A 22,161-nucleotide genomic window follows, 5' to 3' on the forward strand; every position below is an offset into this window, starting at 1 on the left:
ACTGACCTCATGGGGCTGCCGTGAGAGTTAAATTAGTTAATAAAGTGCTCATGGGGTGGCCAGCACATAGGAAGCACTAATGCGCATAGGAATCCATGTAGCTGGAGCGCCTCAGACCTTTATAAGGGCTGGTTTTGCATCAGTTTTCACCCTAGAGATAGAGACGAGAACAGAGCCATCCGCCTGGCACTCCTCCTCCCCATCCTTCAAGCCCTCCCCATGCTCCCGGTGAGGAAGGGGGTCTCCGGGAGACAGTTGGGGCAGAGCTCCAAGCACAACTCTGAAGTCAGCAGCAGGAATTTGAGATCACAAATGCGATTCGAGATGCCAACAGGGCTCCTGCCCTTGGGAACGAATACCTACAACCAAAAGCGGTTTCAGGACGAGATACACCTGGCTTCAGATGCCGGCCAGTCTGCCACTTGCTCAGTGAATAGTTTTGGGCAGGACATACACTGGCCAAGGGAACACTCTGGAAAACCAGTGGGCCCAAGGAGCGGGAACGGCAGGTCACCTGCTGGCAGCTACGGGATTGCAGGCTATGCGCTCAGTAGACAATGAGCACACAGTAGGGACAAAACACATAGTGTCTCTGATAAAAACCATTACTCTCCTGGGTATTTCTGGGACAGCCAATTTTTTGCCCACTTGTTCAGTTATGAAACAGATAAGCCTAGCTCCCCAACCAGCCAACAGAGCTTCCAAATCAGAAGCCACTGACTACAAAATGTGGTGAGAGTGAGACTCTTATTCTACGTCCCTGGACGAGAGTGTCCATTCCTACCCAGTCACTCAGAGGCCACCTTCCAGGCCTCGGTTGAGCCCTGCTGCCTTCCACGAAGTGGTGGTGCCAGTCAAAACCACCTCTCCTGATTTCTTCCCACAGGCACCCCCAAACCATTTTTGAAACCATTTGAAACAGAAAAGTAATCAACCCACCTTTTATTTATTGATTCACCAATTGTTTTTGTACTAATAGGTGCTAGGGATGCAATAGAGAATAAGAGATACAATCCTGTCTTTGGAATCTTCTGGAAACCCAGGTTCCAGCCCTAGGTCATTCTCCTATTAGCTGTGTGACCTTGGGCATGTAATTTAACCTATCAGAGCCTCGTTCTTCCTCATCTATGCAATAAAGGATAATAGTACTTGCTTCTTAGAGATAAACTTAGAGGAGATGGGAGGGGACCGAGCTAGAATCTAAACTGCTTTGCATATTCCTTGTTTAGTAGATTTTATTTCAGAAATGTAAATATTTCATATAGGTATAAAACAACAGTTTTTATAAATTGGAGGTGAACTAAGACAAATGAACCTTACTGTGCGTCCTGTTGGTGGCACAGTCAGCGTAATCACAGTAGGAGAAACTATCTCCAGTAATTTTTTTGTTCAATTTTTTAATTAAAATTTTTTTTTATGGTGACATTGGTTAAGGAAAACCAATAAGTGTCAACTGTACACTTTAACAGTAAGGCATATATATATATTTACATTGTGTTCACCTCCCATAGTTAGACCTCTTTCCGTCACCACATATTTGACCCCCTTCACCCCGTCTACCTCCCTCCTCCCAACTTCCTCCTGCTCTCTGGTATCTCAAGTAATTTTTAAATACAGAAATTTGGCTGTACATTTTTTTCGTATTAAGTTAATTTCAGTAATCATATCGTTGGTGATGTGTTGGTCTTCTCCTTCTAGGGCTGCTATGTGCTTATAGTGAAATATAGCCAATGAAGAATTATGTTGGTGTCATTGAAGACTAGGAGTTTTTGTACAAGAGAAAGGAAATACAAATGTAAGATCATTGAGGTTAAATAAAAACTTTACAGTCCTGAATTTGAAATAGAAGTCATATAAATTCGTTATGCATTTTATCTAGAAAATTTTTAAAAGATAAAAACGTATGGCCTATCTCAGGCCACTGAAAAGTACTAAAAATGGTGAACAACTCAGTAGCAGTGAACACCCCGAGTATTCAGATTATGGCCTCTAAATACCTTTTTTTTTTTTTTTTCCATAAAAGAAACCAGGATAAATGATTGAATCTTGGAGAAATGGCCGATTCTAGGTTGAGAATAGGAAATGTACGAGATGGGCCTAGACTGTCTTGTGTTTCCGAAAAGCAAAGGAACATCAACGACTCTTTTAAGATTATATAAAAAGGAGCCAGAAGCAAACCTGAAAATGCTCCCATGGCCCAAAATGGGGAAATTCAAACACAAATAAAGATAACAGCTGCAATGGATTGAAACACAACCATGTTTAAATCCATGACTTCATAATGACATTAGAAAAAAAAACAATTCCGATATGTCACTTTGGAGATGTCGCTTAGTGTTATTTTGAAAACTGAGAAGTTAAAGTTAAAAAATTAAATGTTTATCTTGCCATTAACATATGAACATTACCTCAGGTAACCAATTAACCGATGAAATTTCTTTTTAGAGACATTATCGAGCTACTAAGTGAAGAAAGAGGGATAAATTAGAATATCACTATTTTGCAGTCTCTAATGAAATAGTGGATCTAGGCAGTGAGCTTAGAGATCTTTGACAGCTGCAAATATCTCCAAGAGGAAATAAAAGATAGCCAGATACTCTGTATCTCTTGATGAGGTACACGACACCATTTATGAAGTGATGCTGGCAAAAAATAAAATCTAATCAACCTCTAGATCAGCTATGAACTTATAGGAAATAGAGGATGGAGAAACACAGTGACTGACACCATGTGGATGCAATCAGCAAAATCTAGATCCGTGGGATATTCTACAGATGATCTGGTTTCTTCAACAAAACATCACAAAGGAAACAATGAAGCAGAAGACATAGATTTAGAGATATGTCCATCACTTGCAATATATGGACTTCATTGGGTTTTAATGCAACCAAACTGAACAAAACAAAAAATACGTAAGGCAATTTGGTAAATGTAAACCTTGGTTGTATTTTATCATAGTAAATAATTGTTTTTTTGTGTGTGCGTGATAATGGTATTTGGTCATTTAAAAAATCTTGTAGAGAGACAACCAAAATAACAAATGAGTTGATGAGATGTCTGGTATTTGATTCAAACTTATCTAGGAGTAAGGAATGGAAGTTACAGATAAAATAAGATTGTCCACAAGTTGAGAATTGTTGAAGCTGAATTATGGGTAGATAGGGCTGATTATATTGTTTTTCTCTAGTATATTTTTGTACAATAACACTTTCTATGATAAAAATAGAAATTTGGAATTTTCTATAATGAATCTGAGTTCAAGTTTTAAAAAATTAAAAATCAGAACCAATCAGTAACTCCTGGACCTCTATCTCTCAACCTGAATGGCAGCAACATTCAGGATGCCTATGCCACCTTACCTGGCTTCCGAGTTTCTCGTGGAAGTGCTTATTACGTTTCCAGAGGTCTTCATCCCTTCCTTCCTTTGCTGACCACCTACCTGTTTCGGATCCTAAGCTGGGTGGACACTGCCCAGCTGAGATACTTTCTAATAACTTTTCTAGACTTCCAAGCAGTCCTTACTGAATCAAGAATGAGGAGACCCTATGAAAATGGCTACTGTTCACTGAGTGCTTACTCTCTTCCAGGTACATAGCTGGGCACTGGCTATGCATTATATCTTTACTACCATCCAGTGTGCAGATTGGGAAATAGACTTACTTATAAAGGTAAGCAATTTGCATAGGTACTGCCGGAAATTAAAAAGATGAGCTGGGATTTGAACCTAGGTCTTTGAGTACCAACAGCCATTCTCATAACCACTGGAACAGAGGAATTCGGGTTCCCACTGGTGTGTGTGTGTGTGTGTGTGTGTGTGTGTGTGTGTGTGTGTGTGTGTGTTAGGTTGGTGCGTGGTGATCATGCTCAGCCGCAGTACCACTGCCCAGGCCCTGGGAGGTAAGGAGACCAGGAGTCAGGAAATGCAGCTGGCCCAGAGTCCGGATAGGGTAACTGGTACAAACCAGGGGTTTTTAGGGAGTCTGTGGACCTAGAAACACACAGCCAAAATGGTCATGGTCAAGAATGAATGAATATGCCTATCAGGTAACTCCAAGAGTAGAAAGCAGGCAGCTCGGTAAGAGGGGCGTCCAGGGGTATGCATGTGCAGCGAGAGGAGGCAGGGCAGCCCTCCACGAGGCCTAGAACTCCGCTCACAGACTGGGAGCTGGCTGAGGTCTCCCTCGTCACTCAACCTTTCAGGTCTGAAGGCTCAGAATGTGATTGGGACACAGGTTCCTTCTGGTTTCAGAAGGTCTCTCCCTGCATCTGGTTCCTCAGCCCCAGTCTCATCAGGCTAGAATTGGGCAGTGCCGGGCTCAGCAGGCAATCCTATCAGGGATGGGATGCGTTTAAAGGAAACGGTTATGTTTTACTACATCTTAAAGGGAGAGAACGAAGAAGGGGTTAGGTGTTCGTTAAGAACGTATCCTCCTGGAGGCCAGGGAACGTGCTGATGGTTGTGTCCTGGGGTCCACTTCTCAGGCCAGGGGCCTGTTTCCAGGCACCAGAATCTCTCTTCTCCTGGGTCCCGGTCCTCACTTTGTTTTCTACCTTTGAACCTATTCCACTCCCTCTGTTGCTTGGGTCGCTCTTCCGAGACTGAGTCATCTTATCTCCAGCTGTCCCTTTCCACCCTGGGGGAGGCAGACAGAGGTCAAGTGTTTTCAAGATAGTGCAGCTAAGAGGAGTGTGGCTTTGGTGACAGATAGACCCAGCTTCCTGGCTCTGCCACTTACCAGCTGTGGGACCCTGGGCCTCACTGAGTTTCTTTCTGCATCTGAAAATGGGGGTGATTATTGTATCTATCCTCTGAAGTTGCACCCCAATAGAAGTTTTCATAATGATGGACGTGGTCTAGATCTGTGCCGTCAAATACAGTAGCCACTCACCCCATGAGGCTATTGAGTCCTCTGTAAGTTGTAAAAATGCACACACTTGTATGCAGAAAAGGATGTTAAACACCTCGTCAGTGCTTTTAATATTGATTACATATTGAAACACTAGCTTGTATTATTGGGTTAAACAAAACATGTTATTGAAAGGAATCATCAATTTTTAAAAATTAGTCTCTGGCCATGCCACCCTGAACACACCCGATCTCATCTGATCTCGGAAGCTAAGCAGGGTCGGGCCTGGTTAGTACTTGGATGGGAGACCACCTAGGAAGACCAGGTGCTGTAGGCAGAAAAAAAAAATTTATGCGTGTAGCTCACATTATATTTTATCGACGTTAATAGAGTCTTGAGAAGGTTTTAGCATAGCGCTTGGCACGTGGAAAACCCTCAGTAAATGGTAGCTATTACCTTTGTAAATATTATCTTGAGTAGGCGGAGGTCAGAGCACAGATATTAGCAGGCTGGTGTGTCTGGGTCCCTGCTACATGGGCCTCTGTGGGGCTGAGGAAAGGAACTCACATTCATTTAAGCTCCTACTAATATCTCCTGAGGAGGAGATATTATTCTCCCCCTTGGACAGATGGGGAAACTGAGGCTCAGGCTCCATGGCTTGCCCAGCTGGTTTTGTGACAGAGCAGGAGTTCTCGACTCTGGGGAATGGAGTTTCGCCAGAGCCGACCTGTTTGCCCTGGAGGTGATGTGATGTTCAGGCCCAGAACACACCTCCTTCCTTCTGTTCCTCTTGTCCTCCACCATCTCTCTGCTCCATTTCCTCTCCGAAGTCCGGGATCTCCAGCCTGTCTCCTTTCGCCTTCCCTCCCTTCCTACCCAGGCTTCCAAAGGAACTAATTTATTTCTCCAAGTATAAACGGACTGTTTCCCACAAAGATGCCACATACATCGTTTCATACGTTATTTGTTAACTTCATCAAACAAAGTACAGTTCTCTGGCGCTAATGTCAATCTCCACAGCTCATTGGGTTTTTTAAAACAGTGGAAACACAGCCCTCATCTCCCAGCCACAATGAGGAAGGCAGCGCACGCTCCAGCCAGAGAGAAGAACCCTCTGCTTCTCACCCCAGAAAGAGCCATAAAACACGCTCAGCGCCAGCGCATGCACCCATTTGACAAAGACAATTTGATTTGTCCGCAGCTTCTAAAATATTCATTCCACTTTGATGGACTATCGTTTTATAAATATAGATTATCATTAACCGACACCGGCGGTGCACTGCTGGCCGACCCAGCGCCACGCCGCCGGTTCGGGATGAAGACGTCCAATAAAAAAAATCATTATCTCTGTCTGCGAACCCTGATCTGGATCGTTTGCCTCATTTGCAGTGCAGGGGTCAGTAACTCACGCTAACTGCCTCTGTTTGTGCATTTCACGGCCCGGCCACCCCTGCTGGGGAGATTGGCAGGATGCTTCTCTAGTTTGGACCTGGGGAAGGAAACGAGGCGATTGGGGGGAGGGGAAAAAGAAGACCTAAGGGCTCCGATGGGATCACGTTGAGCGTGCTGGGGTGCTGTGTTTCTGGAGAGAGAGCGGAGTGGAGTGGGCGTGGGTATGAGTTTTGGAGCATGTCAGACCCAGCCCCACCATTTACCGGCTATGAGGCCTTGGGCAAGTGAGTTAAACTCCCTGAGTTTTCTCCTCAGTAAAATAGGTCTCACGATCGTGCCTATTTCCTATGAGTCTGAGCCTAAACACGTGACCTGGCACTTAAGCACACGTGAATGTTAGTTGCAATGATGATGATGATTGTTCTTTGCATTAACTTTAAGCCCTTTAACAAGTTGCTTGACCTCCCTGAACCCCAGTTTCTTCTCATGTAGGAGTCTCAGTTGTACAGATACAATGAGCTGGTGTACCTGAAGAACTCAGCACGTCGGATGATGCGTTCTAAGTATCCTTGAGGGCCATTTTGTTTAAGCTCGATGGAAGCCAGGCAGAGAGAATATGGAATGAGTTGTCCCCGAGAGCCATGGCCTCAGCATCCTTGCTCCTTGAGGACTCAGAGTGCCTAGGATGTGAGCCTGGAGCAAAAGGTGGGCCACGGTGTCATGTCGAGATGGATTCACAGTTATTTCTATAAGGGTCTCTTATTTGTCAAATACCATCCCCCTCCCACAGCAGCATTCTAGGTCTTTGTGGGACCTGAAAAAGAAATGGGTGAGTTTATTGGTGCTGTGCTGCCAGGGAATGAAAGTCAAGGTGGAATTAAAGATCTGCCTGTCCTTGGAAATGAAACCTCGTCTGCAGCATTTCCTCTTACATTTGGCCGTTTGAAAGAAATATACAACTAGGTATGGGGGAAAAAGCAATTGCAGAGAAATCTCCAATAGAAGGTGGCCTGAGGGAGAAGAGAAATAGCAGGGCAAGTGTGAACTTGAGAGCAGAGAGCAAACCTTCTTCATCCTGAACAAGAGTGGAATGAAAAAGAGTGAAATAAACTCTTGAATTTGAGCTTCCGCCAGGGCCGTAAATGGGGCAGGTGGCCTCGAACCTTCCAGAAGACCCCAGCTGCTCCCAGAAGCGGGCAGGCAAGCCGTGTGCCACGGCCTCATTCCTGTGGGAAGATATCCCGGGGCATTCAGCCCCAAAGTTTATTTAAGTGAAAAAAAAAACCCACCCAGAGACAAGAAGGAGTGTTACACCACTGTCAAGTTTTAGACGTCGCCATCAAGCAAAAAAAATTACATCCCATCCTGACGAGCGACTAATCAAGGCATGGCAAACGGTCCTGCAATAAATTACTTCGGCGCGAAATAAACCACACAAACAGACCGATGATAATAAATGTAAATTATTTCTCTGAAGAAATTTTCTTGGTATATGAGTAATACGAACCATCAGGAAGGCGTCTTCCTTAACATTAATTACAGAAAATGACAAGTGAGCTGATGACTGGAAAGGCTCATTATCTGAGAACATATTCACAACTTTGCAATTTGCGCGAGATGTACTCCGGCTAAATTAATCTCCCTTCTTTGCATGAGCCTCTTCTAATTTTCATGTTATTAACAGGTTTGCAGTATCAGTCAGTGCTTGTCACTCTAATCAGGTTTCAGCATGTTCGCAAAAGCGAAGCGTCATTTATAAGGATAAGCCCTCATAATGGTGCTTGCTTTCATGTGGAGAATTCTACAAGGCTGCTTTTAATAAGGTACTTTAATCATCTCCTTTGCTCAACTTTTGGCCCCACTGTTCCTTTATGAAGAGTCATTAAAAGACTTTGAAGTTCATCAAGGAGGAAAAATTCATGACATTGTTCGGGTGAGGGTGGGGCTGGTTCTGAGGGGAAGCCGGGAAGGAGTCGGGAGCGAGTGGGTCCTGTTGACCCAGAGCCTGGTCTAGGTGAATAGGGGCAACCTGTGCCCATTGTCTCCACCATTCAATACCTTGTAGGGTTACCGCTCAATCAAGACCCCTCTGGTAGAGCCCACAGGGCAAGTTTCAGGGCGCGTGCCCAGAGAGGCTCGGGGACTTCGTTTGAGAACGGGCCAGCCCGGTCAGGACCCGGGACAGCTCCCAGCATACCGCTATCGCTCTGAGGACGGCTGTGAGCTTTCTTGGGGAGTTTAGATTTATTTTGATAGTCTGCTTTGCTTTGCAAATTACTTCCTCTTTGGGACCAGACTGATTTCTCTGAATCCAGACTGTCTTCCTCACTTTTTTCCATAGGGTGTTCCAAGGAGTAATCATAGGGGGCTTGCAACCTTAGTGGGCTAATAGACTAGATCGACTGGTTGTGTGTGTGTGTGTGTACAATCCCTCTTTTTGCCATGTGGCTCACAGGGGCAAGACAGAGCTCATCATGGAATCAAGGCTCAGGTACACCCATTTCCTGCTAAATTCCCTCCAGAGAAGTTGAAAATGTCCTCACAAGTTTCCATTAACAGCGACGCATGACCCTCAGTTTGCCTCCAGGGATCCTTGGTGGCCTCTGACAGACCTTCTGAGCTCACAGTTGCCGAGAATCCTTCTTGCTGGGGTGGCTCGTCTCTTAGTGGACAGAATGCTACACTGAGAGGCAAAGATAAGTCCTACTCTTACCTTGGTCACTTACTCATTCTGTGACCTTAGGCAAGTCACACTTCTCTGGCATCATCCATATGGCTTTTTAAGGTTTCCTCCAGCTTGGACCTTTATGATGGCATTCCTGATATTTACTGCAGTCTTGTCTTCCCCTGTGAATGGTAGAGATGGTGGCCCTGTGTCTCAAGGGGGCAACATAATCAGCGCTCACAGGGAATAATCTTCCTATTCCTATAAGTGTGTTTCTCTCCCTGTAGGTGTGGGATGGTCTCTGGGATGGTCTCTGTGGTGGCCTGGGCTCTGTCCTGTCTGGGCTAATATCACAGACCCTTTTGTTCAGATCACAGTGGTCACCCTTCTCTGAGACCTACTCCCTGAGGCACAGGGGTATGTCCCCCAAAGCCATATTCATGCTACTTGGCCCTATCCTTTGGCATTGCTGGTTGAACCTGCGCTCAGCAAGCCAGGGTCTCTCCGCTGTGAATCCAGGATTGTACTAAGGGAAGGTCACATAGTGTTAGCAGATAACTGGATTCACAATGTAGATGCCGAAGAGAAGTGAGGCAGCCATCTTTCCCCATGGGACCTTGAGGAGAAGGAAGGCTGATGTGTGGGGAGGGAGAGGGAAACAGTAAAGATCGGAGGAAGAAAAAAAGCCCAGTTCCCAGTTCCAGATCCTTTCGGAAACCCCTGGGTTGTATGAGTCATCCCTGGATCCTAAAACGATATTTCCTTTTCTTACTTATGCTCACTTGGGTGTGTTCCTGTTACTTTCAACCAAAAAGAACTAACCAGCACAGCTTCCTTGAGCAAAAGCTTACAACCAGTGCTAAGCAGGGTGGAGCTGGCGGCCTGACAAGGGAGAGCTCAGGATTCCTAGGTCCGTAGGCCAGAATGGAGGGCAAAGACGCCACTAAGTCTGAGAGGTTAAACCCTCAGTGTGTTAAGGGTTTGTCCTGCAGTATATGGTGTGTCACAGATGGAACTGGCCCTAGGGGACGGGGAGAAGAAGGAGGAAGCGGAAGGACCCTTCAGCAGCTGAAGTGTTTAGTTTAAAACCAGAAAGTGAATCTTCAGGAACTTGGTTCTTTTCAGGCCCTTTGCAACCTGTATTTATTTCTCAGTCATTATGTCTCTAAGTCTCTACAGAGATGCCAGCCTGGCTTATCTCTGCCGTGTGGACTTGAGGTGGGACCTCACAAGGCCAGACCCTTAAAGGAGGGACAACCCCAGTGATGGAGGTGATGGACCCAGATAGAGGACCCTGAGAACATAGCTGGGGCATTTGGTTCAGTGCTCCTCCCAACCGGGCGAGACCTATTGACTCACCTCCATCTGTGCCTGGGAGGCTTCTGCATTTTAATGACTCCCCAACTCACCCAATGGGACTCAATGAACCCCACTAGGGTTCATTCAAAGAAGCAGAAGAATGAGGTGTCTGGGTTCAACTTAGTAACGATGGGTCATCCTCAAGGTCAGGTGGCAAAATTGTACCTCAGTGTAATAAATCTATTTGTACTCTTCTCAGAGGTGTTGGCCGTGCCTTCAGGTCGAGAGACCAAAGTGGCAGCATAGTGCGAGCCCATTCTGCAGTCTCTCCGGCTGAGCTGGGGCAGTGCAGGCTTTGAGTTTGGAAAGGGCAGCAGGCTGGGGCTCGCAGTGGGGTGAGGCATTGCCCTCCTTCACCCCACACTCCAGACCTAATTTGGACTTAGGCCCTGAGCACCAAAAAGGGTAGAGGGGGGATACATGTGAAATTCAAAACAAAAATAATACTAAACTATAAGACTAGTGTGAGCAGTTCAACGAAACTGATTTTTCCCATGACGGTTTATTTATTTACATTTATTAAAGATTATTTCATTTTCTCCCCTTTATTTTAAAGTATCTCTGCTTTGCGGACCACTAAGCTTGAGCTTACTCTACCCATGAAGTGACCCAGCGCTTCTCACCCACCCTGAGGCCTTCTTGAAGCATGGGGTCCCATGAGTCTAGGGATGGGTGGGCAGAAGTGTGCCGTGCATGTGTGAGTCTGTGTCATTTGTCCATCTGTGTGCACAAGACACCAGCTGAGGTGGCCAGGGCCTGTGGAGGCGTGATCAGTTCTCCCTGGGGTAGAGCTCTCTCTCCGTCTCCCTGTCTCTTCTGGGCACTGGGTGAGGGCCCTGGCCTGGCATGGGTTTGGAGCACAGTCAGGTAGTGGCTTCATGATCTGAGAGAACAGACCAGCAGGCAGTGGTCGTGGTGGCAAGGCTTTTCTCCCAACCCCCTTCAGGGAACTCCTGTCTGACTCAGGCTGGGGTTTAGAGAGGCAGATCCTCAGGGGAGAACTTGGCAGACCTGGCTGGGAGGGTTCTGGGCAGACGACCAGGATGACTCTCTGTTCTACTCCCCAACCCCCAGGCTCCCTTGTTCACCCCTCTGGCCCCTGCTCAGCAGGTCATATCCTGTGAAAACTAGTCTTGGGGCTTCAGAACAAAGTGATGGAGGGGGGCCACAGGGCTAGACTGGGCAGCGCTGATCCTTGCGAGCCGTGCCCTGGGTGGGGTTGGGATGGGGGAGCTGCTGCTTCTCATGGTGTTGCTGTCACCTGGAGCAACATCAAAGCCTGGGAAACACCACCCTAGAGCTGAGACTTATTGGACCACAGCCATCACAGGCCTCAGCATCATCTAGTTTACCCACATTGTCCAAATGGGGCCACTGAGCCCTGGCAGAGGCTGTGACTTGTCCTGGGCTGGGCGCTGAGTGAGAGGCATTCTCACGTGGTGGACCTGGATTTCTGGCCTCCCTGTTCTGTTCTGTTAAGGGCTTCTCCCTCATTTGGCCTTATTCTCTAAATAATATAAACATCTTCCTCTTGAGACTGTATTTACCTGAATTTTGCTAATAGTCAGGTGTCCCTAAGAAGTAGACATGGGGATCAAGTTGGATATGGTAGCCAGCTTCCAAGATGCCTCCTCCTCCCCGCCGTGATCCCTACCTCCTGGTAGTCACTCCCTCGTGCAGTACCTCCCATGCTGTACCAGTTCTTGTGACCAATAGAATAAGGTGGACACGATGGCTCGTCACTTCCAAGATTAAGTTAAAAAAACTGTGGCCTCCATCTTGGTTTCCCTCTCATCACTCGCTCTGGGAGAAGTCAGCTGCTGTGTCACAAGGATACTTAGGCAGCTTGTGGAGAAACCCATGAGTGAGCCTGGAGGCAGACCCTCAGGTGAGCCTCTAGCTGATGGCAGCCCCCGCCCACAAGATAGCCTGACTCTGAGACAGAACCACCCAGCTGAGCCATGCCTGTCTCAAAGACTGAGAGAGAACAAATGTTTATTGCTTTAAGTCACTAAGTTTTGGGGCCTTTTGTTACACAGCAGTAGGTAACTAATACACTGGTTATCTGATAAAATGAGGCTGCAGGGTTGAATCGGCCTCAGATTCCAGAGTGATAAGACTTTGGGAAAGAAAGGCCAACGTCAATATGATTCAGAAATGCCACAGGTGGAAGCCCAAGGTTTACCCAGTTCTCTTCAAAAAGATGTGGGATTGGGTCTTGAGTCTCGTCCTGGGCTGAGTCAGGACACGCAGAGATGACAAGGTCTCACTATCTCTTGTCAAGCTAGATAGAGAAATGAACACATTCTCTTCAGCATGGGAAAATGTCCCTCTGAGTGGTCAAGGAAGGATTCGGTGACTGTCCAGTCCCTCCAGGTGCTGCATATCCATCACCTCACTTACCTTCTCTCAGCCCTAGGAGGTGGCTATTACCATCCTCACTGTTTACGTGGGGCACCAAGGCCCTGGACCTTGAACTCTATGCTTCAGGCAACTGGAAGGGCGTTGAGCTGTGTTTTGGCGAGATGATTCCCACCGTCTGGGTAGAGGATGGACCGATGGGATGGGGCAGAAGGCAAGGACTCATTCTACCCAGGAGAGAAGCCCTGAGCCCCAAGCCGAGACATGGGAAATGTGGAGAAAAGGCCAAGCAAATCGAGGTTCTGGCCAGTTCTCGTTCATGTCCCAGCACTGTGATCCAGTCCATGCCTGGGCACCGGAGTCTGTGGCTCCCCGGTGAGCTGGCGGCATGGCCGTACCCCGTGGTGGGGGCAAGCGAGGAGTTCGGGGAGCTGCCTTCCTCACGCTGCTTCTCCCCACCCATGGGAACAGGCACCACCTCTCCAAACGTCCAGGTGTGCTTGCGGTGGCGGAGGGCTCCCCTGCCCCAGATCCAAAGCTTCTCTTTTCCCCTGGGCCTGCTGTAGGGTGGGGAGACCCTCTCTGGCAGGGCGGAGTGGGGCACCCCTGCCCTGGGATCCCCGACAGCCGCCTTCCCCACTTTCCCTCAGTGAAGCTCGCCTGCAATCATGTCAGTGCACTTTGCAGGCTGACAGAAATCCCACCGATAATTGGGAAGAACGGAAAATGAAAACATTAAAATTTGCCATGTCATATGTTCACTTTTTCTGATTGCCTGATACCCACCGTCCACTGACAGATGCTGTATTATTAACACTTGATTAAAAATCACTTCAGGTTTGAACCAGCCCGTCGAGAAGGGAGCGTCTTGACAAGACTTGTGGTTTGTGATTGACAATTAGTAATATTCGGTGTGTCACAACATAGATAGTGTGACTTATTGGTGCTGGTGTAATGCAACACATTTCATCTGAGCTCCTCAAATTGGTACATAGGAATCAGAAAGGAAAGATGGAGTCTCATTCAGCCGACTTTGATTACCAACAAAGGGGAGATTGTACATACCTGTTTCGGCGGGCCCTACCTGGATTTCTATCAATCAGCCAGACGGCTGAGATGCTCTCTCCTCTGTGGGGATGGGAACCTCAGTAGAGGTGGATCTCATTATGCAACCCATAACTTCTCTATCAGCCGCCAAATTCTTTCTGTCTGGAAATATGAAAGCTCCTCGCTCCGACACGCTGCCTCCGCACCTCCAAATTACCAGCCTGCTCCTCTTAAAACAAAAGACTTCTCATTTTTTTTTTTTTGAAATAAAACGATCATATCTTGATTGACGTGCTACATCCTTTTCCTTCAGCTATTTTTCTAACTTGGTGTCAGTGGGAGTTGAATTCAAGGGCCCTTTTTTTTTTTGTCTCTGTTCTAATTCAATTCCTTTTAAGTGCTTTTAAGAACAGTGCAATTCAAGGTCTTTCCTTTTTTGGGTCTGACCTGGTTATCGTTTTTTGATTTCCTTCTCGGCTAAGATTATCCAGGCAGAGAATGGTCGCTTGCATTAGCGAAAGGTGATGAATTTAATGTGATTAATCTCTGCACACTTGGGGAAAAGCGGCCTCATGTGTGATTTAAATGTTTTGCAGAACTGTGTACCTTGTAATAGAGAAGCAAACGGTAGTGTGGGGATCGCATTGTCTCACCACTGCGTGAACTGGCCTCTCAGAAATTACTACCATCTAAAAAGCTCTTTTCTTCATTCATGTGTTCTCCTGTCTTTTGGTTTGTCTGCTCCTACCCCGTTTCTCACAGCCCCCAAAACCCATGGGAATGGAGACCAGGTCTCTTTTGTTCACTGCTCTGTCCCCAGTGCTAGAACATTCTCTGGTAGGTAGTAAGCGCTAACGAATATTTGTGGAATGAACGCATCGATGATGGGGGTTGGGGGTGGTCTCGAGCTAAGACATGGAGGACCGACTCCCACAGGAAGCATCTTCTCTTAGGAGGGAGAAGAGTGAGCTCTTGGGGTACAAGAGGGTTCCCCTTTCTTTCCTCATCCTTGTCACCCCAACTTGAGGGACTTAGCCACCTCCAGCTCTGGTTTCCTGTCACCCCTGGGGAAGGGGTCAGGCTTTCTGAGAGCGAGAGAAGCAGTTTTTCTTCAGGTGTGAAGACAGGGGTGAGCTGGGCCAGGCCCTGCCAGGAGGGACACCAAAAAGATGTAATGACTAGCTGGGAGTGGTCATCGCTCTGTCCCCGTATTCGTTCATTCATTCATTCGTTCATTTGATCAGCAAACATTTGCTGAATCCCTAACAGCTGTGTGAAATAGCTGTCAGGCCCTGGGCTAGGGGTTCATCACCCCTATTCTCTCCCTGGCCCCTCAACCCTCAGGCTTGGACACAACTTCTGGCCAGACTCTTGGGGCTCTGTCTTGGGCCTGCCTTCAGGGACTCGTCCCTAGCTCCACCTGCTGTCAACCATTGAAGTCAGTACACTGCAGCTGAGCCCTTGGGTCCACCCCACCCCAGCCTTGGCTCACTCTGGGTATCCCAGAGTGATACACTCTGGGTATCCCAGAGTGAGCCAAGTGAAGAATAGTCAGTCTAGGTCATCTGTTGCAGCCTGTACGGAAAAACACTTACGATCCTGTATTAGGGTTATAGAGGGATCTGTCTCGTCATTGCTCTGAGCTCTCCTGGGGTGCAGGGGCCATGTCAGAGCTCTATCTGTGTTCTCAGCCCCCAGAACAAGGCTGCAGGGGAAGCAGGTGAGGCGGGGGTTAGGCACTGGCTGCAGAAAATGCCAAGGTCAAGTGAATGCTTCATCATTCATTAGTTGGGTGCCCTTGGACAAGTGACTCGACCTCTCCAAGCTTCAATTTTCTCATCTGCAAAATAGAGAGAATGATGGGACCCATTGCAGAGGTTCTAAGACCAAGGCTCTTAACCCTTTGTATTCTGTAGACCCCTTTGGCAGTCTGGGGAATCCTGTGGGTCCTGTCCCAGAACAATGGTAAAATAACATATGCACAATTATGAAGGAAACCAATTTATTAAAATACAATTATCAAAATATAAAAATTTGTGATACAGCAATACGTGTGCTTTATTAACACATTAAGCAGCAAGATCTAGTGACAGTTCCAGTAACCATCACGATTTCGAGGTGGTGATAAGGGTGAAGAATGTTCTCTGAGAAATCTGTAGCGACTGTCATGTGATGTCAAAATGTCTGTGATTTCTGCCAGTGACAAAGGTGTGGGTATTGCTAATACTCGTTCCTAATGGAAGGGAAGGCTGGATTTCAGTAAGAGGGGAGTCGATTTTCCTGTTCATGTTTAGGAGCCCTGATGTGAAGGATGCTCCTAGAGCTGGGATGGGAACCGGGGAGGGGCAGCCACGGGGACACGGAGGAGGAAGGACTGTGGCTGGCTGGGGCTGGCCCGATGTGAAATTGTGGGGGGCCTGGTCCTTGGTTCTGAGTGTGAGTGTGGCACAGATTTCTAGCAAAAGGCAGGCGATGTGTGCATGTAACAGTTTCACCACAATTTGTATCACGTGATAGCAGTTGGCCACACATACCAGTGCCACCGTGGGCCATGGTCTGTGCGACGTACACTGCCTCAGTTACTACAGTGGCTCTGCAGGGTCACCACCACTGAGATCCTCATCGTTTAGGTGAGGAGACTGGGACTCCGAAGGGTCATGTCCTTGTCTAATGCCACACAGTTGCGTGGATGGGGGCGGCTGCGGGGAGAGGTTGGTATCCAACCCAGGTAGGGCTAATTCTAAAGCCCATGCCTTTTACTAGTTGGTGATGTTTAAAATGTTTATTTTACAATTTGGCAGACATCTTGCTAATTTATCTTTAAAAAAATCATTGACGAAGTTGAATGTTTCCCAAGCTCTGATTCGCTAACAGCTTTACCTTCTGAGTGAGTGACCTATTCAGGTTCTTGGCTTTGGTGCGTTTCTTTTGGCAAATCTATGAGGAATGGATGTTTTTCTTATCCGTTGGTGCTGACTCTGTATGTACAGATACTGCTTTCTGAACGGTGAATACGATTTGTCATCTTTGTTTAGAAATCCCTCCCCACGTGCCACTTGCTTCTTCTGTTTGTTAATGGTAGGACTCATTACAAAACACACCAATGTCCACGCCGTTCGATGGCAAAGGAACCATTCTTTGGGATGGCCATTCTCCAACCTGGATGATCATCAGACTCAGTGAGCGCCTCACTGGAAATACAGGCTCTGAGCTGCCCGATTCCTCGGTGTGCCTGGGCCCGGGACTGTGCATTCCACAGATCCCTTCTCCTCATGCTGAGGACACAGCAGTTTGTAGAGCTGCTTTGGGGACCACTGCTTTATAACACCGTCTGTCCGAACAATACAGAACGTCCCAGGTGCAGGAATGAAGCATTTGAACAAACGTGACAGGCTTCTGAGCAAGAGCTCACATTTCTAACTTTGGCTCTGTCTGTCACTTATAAAGTGGGTATCCTTGGACAAATAACTTGACCTCTCTGAGCCTCAGTTTCCATTTTTTTTTTTTTTTTTAAGGTGAGGCAACCTTTTGTCGACCTCACAGATTGCAAGGACCTTGTCAGCTTATAATCTCTTATTTTTTAATTTTTTTATTTTTTACACCTACAGCACCTGGTCCTCCTAGGTGGTCTCCCATCCAAGTACTAACCAGGCCCGACCCTGCTGAGCTTCCGAGATCAGACAGGATCGGGCTTGTTCAGGGTGGCATGGCCGTAGACAAGCCTCAGTTTTCTCGCCTGTGAAATGGATACCGTAGTTTCTAACTCTCGGGGTTGTGGTGAAGATAAATGGGATCGTGTACATAATGCATTAAACACAGCATCTGGCCCGTGGTAAATAAATTTTAGCCCCTGTAGTTGTTACTAATATTAAAACTAACGTTGCCCTTTGATATGATAAATGTTCAGGTAGATCATTTGCTCAGAGGAGACTGAGACCTGGGTGCCTGGAACGATCATACTCTTTAACAGGGAACATTGCTGTGTGGTCACTGAACTCTCCCAACACACAGGACTTGGGTGCAGGGTGTACTGGGCCTAATTCTGGAGCAAGTGTGACCAGGTTGAGGTAATAGAGCTGGCTGGGCTCCTCGGGTTCACAGTCAAATCCCAGGATGGCATGGTGAACTCTGAAGAGTCCAGGCTGGCAAAGGCATAGATACTCTGGAGCCCATCTGAGGAATAGGGGGCAAGAGTCTCTGGGCAGGGCCTGGAGCCCTGCAGAGGGAAGCTACATGGCACAGGAGAAGGAACATGTGTTTGGATCCCAGATCTGCCATGTAATGACTGTGTGATCTCAAAAAGTCCCTAACTAACCTCTCTGGTTGATCGCATATATCCTTCAGGGCTTAAAAAAATATTATGTAAAAAGCTTGGCCAAAGGGCCGGACATATCCAGCCCTTTGGCAACTGTGGCCTTGATTAATAAGCTGGCACCTTGGGTCCATGGGGAGTCCACGAGGGTTGAGGGGAGACCTCAGCCAGTGGCCAAGCACTGCTAGATAGAGAGTGTCCGGGCTTTGGATGAGGGCTTGTGGCTCAGAGCAAATTCTAGTCCCAGCTGGGGTGAGGCTGAGGCTCGGTTCGCAGGCCGTGACTGGCTCCCCCAGGCCTGTCGTATGCCAGGCTTGGAGCCCCATCTAATGCCAACACGACAAACAGTGTTCACTGTCAGTGTAGTTTGAGACTGAAAATCCAGAGGAAGCAACGCAAATGTGTACAAACAAATAATCATTTAGTAAAGTGGCCAGGGACGAGACCTATTTTACCCAAGTCAGTGTTCTCCTGTGTTCTAGCCACAGGCTGCCAGAAACCGTAATGTAAAAAGAGATGCCATTCCCAGAAGCAATGGAAAAATACTTAGGAATAAACTTAATGAGAAATGCCTGTGACCTATATAAAGACAACTACAAAATTTTATTGGTGAAATAAAAGAAGACCAGAATAAATGGAGAGGCAGCCTACGTTTCTGCACGGGAAGACCGAATATTGTAAAAGTGTCAAATCACCTCCATGCTAATTTGTAAATTTAATGCAATAACACACAATTCTGCAAAAGGAACTTGATAAAATGACTCTAAAATTTATCTGGAAAAAACACTGGTCAGAATATCAAGGAATATTCTGTAAAAAGGAGAACACTGATAGATAGACTTACTGAATATTAAAACATAAAGTAGCAATAATTAGAATAGTGAGAATATTGATGGAAAAAACGAAATAGATTTTAATGAATTAGAACAGAATGCCTAGAAATAGATGAGATCGCATGTAAAAATTAAATAGGACAAAGCAGCCACCCTAAATGAGTGGGTGATGAATCATTTAGTAAATGCTGTTGAAAAAAAACTGATCAGCAACTTGAAAAAATAATTTGTAATTTAGATACACCTTGTACTTCATATCAAAACAACTCCAGCTGTATAAAAAATTCGGTTCAGAAAAGAACCAAACACTGAAAAATCTAGCAGAGAATAGATTGGGGTATTTATTAGATCTTTGGAATACTAATTTTAAAGAGACAACATACCAAATTATACAAACTGTAAAATATACTTACACAATAAAAATTACATAGAAATGATGGCCGAGTAAAATATTTACATGGGGCAAGAACCATGAGGGTGAGAACATTTCAGGGAGATATTTTTCCTTTTTGTTTTAATAATATTTTTCAGTAAATAGAAATCAAGAATAAGACCACTGTGATTTGTTTTTAGATGATTACATATTATGAAATCTTAAATAAGTGTTAACACACAATCCCTTTATCTACTATGACTCCTCGGTTTTCAATATAAAGGACTAGAAAACCACTTAAGACAATATAATCTAGGTATGATCTCTTATGAGAAGCCGATGGTGAATGTTTTCACTAATACTTTAAGTTCTCTGAATTCCTGCTTTACTTCAATTAGGTTTTCCTCTGTCTGGAGTCAAGTGCTTTGTCAACTCCCCCAAAATTAAAAAAAAAAAATGATTTAATTAAAGTAAAACGTCTAGAAAAGTGCACAATCTTTAAGTACATGGCTTTATTAACTCCTATGTCACCACTCGTAAAGATGCAGAACACCTCCAACACCCAGAAGTTCCCCTCTGGCCAGTCCCCCACCCCTTTCCTGGTTTCTGCACGATTATGTTCATCTTACCTGTTCTTGAATGGAATCATACAGGCTGTACTCTTTTATGTCTGGCTTCTATGGAGTTGCATTATGTCTGTGAGTTTGATCCATATAAGCAGTGTGTATTGATAGTTCATTTTTCATGGCAGTGTACTATTCCATCGTGTGAATATACCACATCTCATCCATTCTACTGGTCTAAAGGCATGGAGTAATGGAGAGAGGCTTGTTTTACAATCTTATACTCTCCAAAACCACACTGACTTTTCACTTCTGACAAAAGAAGAGGTAGAGAGGGCCCATCAGCGGGAGAACTTGTGACCTCTCACCTCTACCTCTTGTTTTGGGAGGCCCCTCGTCATGTGGCATTTAATGAACTTCAGCATCCAGGTCTTACCAGACACCCGGCACCTACCAGGCCAAAGCTCAGAACTCCAAAATGCTCATATTCTTCCCCTTTGGCCCAAAGACCTGGTTTTATGGAGACTATAACTGGTCCAGGGTCTGGGGGGACATTTGGTTAACGGAAGAAGAAAGGGAAGCCACATTGCAGGTGTGTGGGTAGGCAAAGCCCTGCCCCCTCCAAAAGCTCCTTTGCAGTTAAAGGAGAAAGAAGGGTGGCCGGCATGGACTTACCCAACCCTCCCAGGGATTACGAATGTCAGAGCCCAGTACAGAGTGGCTGGGGTAATTACAAGTGCCAACGAGTGTCACATAGAAGGGCTACGCCAAGCTGATGTCCGCCGCCAGGCAATTCGGGGAGGGACACTTTGAGCTGAGACTTGGAGATGGGGTGGGAGCTGGTGAGAAGTTAGCAGTGGTGCAATATGGGATAGAGGGAAAAAGAAAATTCTAAGCCAGGCCCTGGAGTCAGATGGGGCAGGGAGGCGGCGGCAGTGACCAGATTCTGCGGGATAGGAGAAGGAGGTCATCAGAAAGACTATTATTCTAGTTGGCGAGTGAGTAGATTGGACCGAAGCTCAGTGCAGGGAGATCCATTTACCCATCTGTAAAATGGGATCATGATGCCCTCCTCACAGTGGTGGGATGACGGTGGAAGTGCTTCGTCAGGTGTTCAGGTGTTACCCCTTACTCCTCACTGAAGAGTGGGAGGACGAGGGCACCCCTGCTGGAGGCGGGGCCAGCACGGCCGAGTTTGCGCAGAAGCTGTTACGCTTGCTCCGCTTTCCACTGCGTCCTGGGCCTGGCGCCGAGAGAGCACCCACTAAGCGCTCTTGATTGGATGAGTGAATAGTGGCCACTTCCCACTCACTGTTCAGCCTTTTCAGTGGATCGCAGGCCAGGTAAGTCACTCAGGGCATAATAATACCCTCTTCATGGCGTTGTTGATTATTTTGAGACAGACCTGTTCGTAAAGTAAATGTCCTGTGGAAATTCTCAACACAGTAGCCGTTGTGTTTTGGACAAAGATGTAATGGCTGTGAAGGAGCTGTAGGGGTGGCGGCGGGGCCGCGAGGCCACTTTTCCTGGCACCAAACACCCAACGGCTGATCCAATAGCAAGAGTGTGGGCCCCACCTGAAAGCACAGCCTGAATCTTCCCTCTCTCCATCTCCACGTCCCCACCCTGGTCTGACTGGCGCCCTCTCACCTGGACTCCGCTTCCTGAGGAGTCACACCTGCTCTGGTTTTGCTGCTGTCCACGCTTGGCCCCGCGCCCCGTTTTCCACTCCGCCGCCAGAGGGAGCTTTTCCAAAGTGAGATGATGGTCCCCCACTGCGCTGAGACTAAAACTCCACTCCTGGGGATAGGGGCGAGGAGAAGGGTGGGGGGCACTTCCTCCCTGCAGTATCCCCTCTTACCTGCTCCGTGCATGGGGTTCCCATGCCCCCAAGTCCCTTCCCGTGTCAGGGCCTTTGCACTTTCTGTTCATGCTCCCTGGAAAGTTCTGTCCCTCTATCTCAAAGTGGCTGGTTTCCCTGTGCCATTTCGATGATCCTGGTCACTCAGATGTGGCCAGCTGGTGCCCTTTGCATTGCAAGCGGTGCACATTCTAAGAGATTTGGGGCGCACTGCCCTCTGGGCTACCTCTGAGCATCCCCCAGTCTACAGAACACCCCAGAGCCCTGAGCGAGCCACAAAGCTCAGCCTTCCTCCCTGTTTAATATTCAGCTTAAACTTTACATACCCTGTTTAAACACTTCAGTACCTTCTCATCGATTCTGCTTCTCACCAAAAATAAAAATATTTTGGTACTGCAAATAAAAGCAAATATTTGATACCACTTGGCAGTTTTCAGTGCATTAATTAGCAATTTGCTGGATAAATATTGCTGTGTAAATCAACAGTCACTTCCCAGTAATTAAAAGCCAAGTCGGATGTTATTGGAAGCACCTCCCTCCCTCCCCCC

At 46.8% G+C, this 22,161-nt stretch overlaps 1 non-coding gene and 1 pseudogene across 1 annotated transcript; one reads left to right on the forward strand and one right to left on the reverse strand.

Moving 5' to 3' along the window:
• The first annotated feature begins 5,065 nt into the window (after window positions 1–5,065).
• LOC120601784 (5S ribosomal RNA) lies at window positions 5,066–5,184 on the forward strand. Its single transcript, XR_005652557.1, has one exon. It is a non-coding gene; the product is annotated as a 5S ribosomal RNA (ribosomal RNA).
• Window positions 5,185–17,270: 12,086 nt separating this feature from the next.
• On the reverse strand, window positions 17,271–17,389 carry LOC120601814 (uncharacterized; annotated as a pseudogene).
• Window positions 17,390–22,161: the final 4,772 nt, after the last annotated feature.

The sequence above is a fragment of the Pteropus medius genome, unplaced genomic scaffold (assembly GCF_902729225.1).
Source record: "Pteropus medius unplaced genomic scaffold, Ma_sr-lr_union100, whole genome shotgun sequence".
Lineage (NCBI taxonomy): Eukaryota > Metazoa > Chordata > Mammalia > Chiroptera > Pteropodidae > Pteropus > Pteropus medius.